We start from the raw sequence: 5,734 nt of genomic DNA, 5'->3' as shown, positions 1-5,734 counted from the left end.
TCTTTGTTTTGTCCTAAGTTTTATAGACATCTGTAGGAATCCTGACATGTTTGCTGTTGGGTAAAGCCTTTTACTGTGCTGAATGACTTGGGTTGTTTGTAACACTGTGTGATCAGATGTACATATACTTTGTCCTCTCAGTAAAGACCTGATTGTGATATGCCAGAGTGCCTGTTTATTACTAGTGTTGTTTGAATCCAGGTTTCCTTATTTGGAAACTGAGCTAATGCCATCCCAGGCAGTTCAGCACCATTACGATCGGAAAGAGCAACGGAGGTTGCGATCCACGTCACACTTGATATGACTTCAATGCTTTTTCCTTGATTTCTCCTGAATGTATTGCATCAAGCTGAGTAAAGGGGCCCATACACCTAATGATTTTCCTGCCGATATACAGCAGATTCAATCACTGTGATTGAATCTGCTGTGAAATTGTTGCGCAAACGTTGACCAAACGATCGATTCCAGTCCGTGCGGAAGATTTCGCTCGATTGCCGGCTGGTTGGGAGTGCATCAATAGCGGCGTTTGAACGCCCGACGACCGCAATACATTACCTGTTCCACCGGCGCGAGTCACTGCTGCTCCTTCTCCGCTGGGTACCGAGTCTGGCAGGCTTCACTTCTTCCTGTCCCGGGAGGAAGTTTAAACAGTAGAGGGTGCTCTACTGTTTAGACTTTCCCGGACAGGAAGTTCAGTGAAGCTGGAGCCGAGCGCGGAGGAGACCGGGGGACTCACGCTGGCCGGATCAGGTAATGTATGCTGGCGGGCGACGGCAGCTCCACAGATTGTGATCTGTTTCATGCTGAAATCGATTCACAATCTGTTTGCAGTAAAGGCAGCCATACGATCCCTCTCTGATCAGATTTGATCAGAGAGGGATCTATCTGTTGGTCGATCTGATGGCAAATCGACCAGTGTATGGCCACCTTAAGCCTTTGTTTCTCCTAGTTTCTGATAGCTGAGCAGACAATACAAACTGCATCCCCTCTCATTAGAGTGCCATTCGCTCATCCATTCGGATGTACTGGTCTCCCTGCAGGTTCATATAAGTGCAATCAGTGTCACTGTTTGTGTACCTGGAATTGTACATGAGACAACCTTGTACAGTATTATCACAATGTATTGGTTTAAATGTTGATTGCAGGACTGGTGTAACTTGTGCCTTTTTTTTCTTTTTTTTTTTCTCCATTCTTTCGCATTCATCTTCAATCCTGGTTTATACATTTTGGTTTCACGTCTGTGATTGTTTTTTCTCTTGGGCGCTAACCACTCCTGATTTTTGGATAATTGTACCTGAAACTAAATTGAATGCCTGCATATCAAATCCCAACTAAAATAAAGCATTCTGTTAGCATTCAGAATTCAGCTTAATAGGTGAATATAAACACTGTACAGAATCAGAGTGCTGGACAAAATACCTACTGTATGGGTCAAATTAATCCACTGCTGTTTGTGTCTTCTCTCACATATAGCTGCTGGGAAAAGCAATTAGATTCGATCATACAGGGAGTGCAGAATTATTAGGCAAGTTGTATTTTTGAGGAATAATTTTATTATTGAACAACCATGTTCTCAATGAACCCAAAAAACGCATTAATATCAAAGCTGAATATTTTTGAAAGTAGTTTTTAGTTAATTTTTAGTTTTGGCTATTTTAGGTGGATATCTGTGTGTGCAGGTGTCTATTACTGTGCATAATTACTAGACAACTTAACAAAAAACAAATATATACCCATTTCAATTATTTATTTTTACCAGTGAAACCAATATAACATCTCAACATTCACAAATATACATTTCTGACATTAAAAAACAAAAACAAATCAGTGACCAATTTAGCCACCTTTCTTTGCAAGGACACTCAAAAGCCTGCCATCCATGGATTCTGTCAGTGTTTTGATCTGTTCACCATCAACATTGCGTACAGCAGCAACCACAGCCTCACAGACACTGTTCAGAGAGGTGTACTGGTTTCCCTCCTTGTACATCTCACATTTTATGATGGACCATAGGTTCTCAATGGGGTTCAGATCAGGTGAACAAGGCCATGTCATTAGTTTTTCTTCTTTTATACCATTCCTTGCCAGCCACACTGTGGAGTACTTGGACGCGTGTGATGTAGCATTGTCCTGTATGAATATCATGTTTTTCTTGAAGGATGCAGACTTCTTCCTGTACCACTGCTTGAAGAAGGTGTCTTCCAGAAACTTGCAGGACTGGGAGTTGAGCTTGACTCCATCCTCAACCCGAAAAGACCCCACAAGCTTATCTTTGATGATACCAGCTTAAAGAGAGTCTGAAGCGAGAATAAATCTCGCTTCAGACCTCATAGATAGCAGGGGCATGTGTGCCCCTGCTAAAACGCCGCTATCCCATGGCTTAACGGGGGTCCCTGATCCCCCAAATCCCCTCCGTGCAGCGGGGGAGTGCTTCCGCATTGGGGCAGGGCTAACCGCCGCAGCCCTGCCTCCCGCGCATCTATCAGACGCGTACCTCCGCCTCTCCCCTGCCCCTCTCAGCCTTCCTTCACTGAGAGGGGGCGATGCACGTATGATAGACGCGCTGAGAGGCAGGGCTGCAGCCGTTAGCCCTGCCTCCAGGAAGAGCAAAATTTACGACCAAGTTGTCGTTGATTTTGCAGGGGGGGGGGTGTTGGGGGTGAAGGGACCCCCGTTTAGCCGCGGGACAGCGGCTAAACGGGGGTCCCTTCAGAGTCTCTTTAAACCAGTACTCCACCTCCACCTTGGTGCCGTTTAAATTGGACTGGAGCTCTCTGCCCTTTACCAATCCAGCCACGGGCCCATCCATCTGGCCCATCAAGACTCACTCTCATTTCATCAGTCCATAAAACCTTAGAAAAATCAGTCTTGAGATATTTCTTGGCCCAGTCTTGACATTTCAGCTTGTGTGTCTTGTTCAGTGGTGGTCGTCTTTCAGCCTTTCTAGCCTTGGCCATGTCTCTGAGTATTGCACACCTTGTGCTTTTGGGCACTCCAGTGATGTTGCAGCTCTGAAATATGGCCAAACTGGTGGCATCTTGGCAGCTGCACGCTTGACTTTTCTCCAGGGCTGTGGAGTCGGAGTTGAGGAGTCGGAGTCGGGGCAATTTTGGGCACCTGGAGTTGGAGTCGTTGATTTCATAAACTGAGGAGTCTGAGTCGGCTGATTTTTGTACAAAATCCACATCCCTGTTAAGTATTAGACTAAGGAGTCGGAGCCATTTTGGGTACCCGGAGTCGTGATTTCATAAACTGAGGAGTCAGAAGATTTTTGTACCGACTCCACAGCCCTGCTTTTCTCAGTTCATGGGCAGTTATTTTGCGCCTTGGTTTTTCCACACGCTTCTTGTGACCCTGTTGACTATTTTGAATGAAACGGTTGATTGTTCGATGATCACGCTTCAGAAGCTTTGTAATTTTAAGAGTGCTGCATCCCTCTGCAAGATATCTCACTATTTTTGACTTTTCTGAGCCTGTCAAGTCCTTCTTTTGACCCATTTTGCCAAAGGAAAGAAAGTTGCCTAATCATTATGCACACCTGATATAGGGTGTTGATGATGTCATTAGACCACACCCCTTCTCATTACAGAGATGCACATCACCTAATATGCTTAATTGGTAGTAGGCTTTCGAGCCTATACAGCTTGGAGTAAGACAACATGCATAAAGAGGATGTGGTCAAAATACTAATTTGCCTAATAATTCTGCACTCCCTGTATATCGCCCACGGTAGAAGGAGCATTAAATACAATCATATATTATATCTTCTATACTACAAAAGAAATTGTTAGGATGCAGAATTATAGTTCACAGGAAGCAGGTTCTGAGCAACTGCGATACTACAATCTGATCACAGGAAGCATCACGGGCTATAAGATATAGTCTGTATAGATGGGTGCACAGCTACAGACTAGCATAGCGACCTAAGATTTTTGAGCTTGAAAAGCTGTGATCTAAAGGTAATAGTTATAATGTACACTAATAGATATAAATTCTTTGAGTATTTGTCTTGTTTACCCCCTTGGCAGTATTCTGAGTGTAGCTCAGGCTACTTTTAGCAGCAATGAGTGGTAACACCGATCTCGTGGATACCGCCATAGGTACAGTGTGCATTGGAGTTCTCACTCTCCTCCCTGCAATCCAGCTGCAGCAGACAGTCTTCTCCCTGTCCTCTGAGGCTCTCCATCTCTATGCTGAGATTGGCATATGTCACATGACAGTGTGACAGCATAGAGAGACAGGAGGAAGACTTGCAGCATGTGGGTGGATTCCGAGGAAGTAATGTACGCTTCGCTGTGCTTTCTGCAAAAGCCCTCTGGCTGTGTATTCTGAAGGGAGGAAAGGAGCATTCTCTGGCTACCTATAATGGGAGGGGGGTTCTGGCTACCTTAACTGGGGGGCACTGCCTGGCTACCTATAAAAGCAACAAAATCTGGAAGCTAAAGGGAACCTAAATTGAGGATATGGATTTATCCTTTTAAAATGATACCAGTTGCCTGACTCCTGCTGATCCTGTGTCTCGAATACTTTTAGCCACAGCCCCTGAACAAGCATGCAGATCAGGTGCTCTGACTGAAGTCAGACTAGATTAGCTGCATGCTTGTTTCTGGTGTGTGATTCAGCCAAATAGATCAGCAGGGCTGACAACACCTTGTATTGTTTAAAGGGACTCCGAGCTCTAAAAACAAAATTGTTACTTACCTGGGACATTCTGCAGCCCACCGTAGGTCGGGAGGTCCCGCGGCATGGTCCTGGCTCCTCTCCCGGTCTCCGGCGTATACCGAAATGCCGACACCTGGGCCGGGTGTCAGGCTCCCACTTCCTGAACAGAAACGCTCTTTGTCATCACATTGGCTGCCGGGGTGACAGTACTGTCACGCCGGCCGCCGTGATGACTAAGAGCGTCCCGGTTCAGGAAGTGGGAGCCTGACACCCGACTCGTGTCGGGCGAACGGTATGCGGTGGAGGGACCGGGAGAGGAGCCAGGACCACGCCGGGGGACCTCCCCGATCTGCGGTGGGCTACAGAAAGCCCCAGGTACGTACCAATTTCATTTTTTAGAGGTCAGGGTCCCTTTTAAATATAACATCCTAATCACTCTCAGTTAAAGAGAGTCAGGGGCATGTGTGCCCCTGCTAAAACGCCGCTATCCCGCGGCTTAACGGGGGTCCCTTCACCCCCAAATCCCCTCCGTACAGCCGGGGAGCGCTTCCGCATTGGGGCAGGGCTAACCGCCGCAGCCCTGCCCCACGTGCGTCTGTCAGCGCGTATCTCCGCCTCTCCCCCGCCCCTCTGTCTTCCTTCACTGAGGGGCGGGGGAGAGGCAGCGATGCGCCGCTGATAGACGCGACTGGAGGCAGGGCTGCAGTCGTTAGGCCTGGCTCCAGGAAGAAATAAATCACGACCAAGTTTGCGACCAAGGTATGTGGGGGTGGTTTTGGGGGTAAAGGGACCCCCGTTTAGCTGCGCGATAGCGGTGTTTTAGCAGGGGCACACATGCCCCTGCTAACTATGAGCTCTGAAGCGAGAATTATTCTCGCTTCAGAGTCTCTTTAAGGTTCCCTCTAAGGAAGAGGAATACATTATGGAGGATGACATTTATTTCCTTTTAATCCCTGGCGGTATGATTTTTTTCCAGATTCTAAAAGCGATGCAATTTTTTCACAAGCTTTCAGACCCTAAAAATCATACCGCCTGATAGAGCTGGGACAGCCCTGCATAATCCACACATCCG

This window comes from Hyperolius riggenbachi, chromosome 3 (assembly GCF_040937935.1).
Source record: "Hyperolius riggenbachi isolate aHypRig1 chromosome 3, aHypRig1.pri, whole genome shotgun sequence".
NCBI lineage: Eukaryota > Metazoa > Chordata > Amphibia > Anura > Hyperoliidae > Hyperolius > Hyperolius riggenbachi.
Note: the sequence above shows the minus strand (reverse complement) of the source record.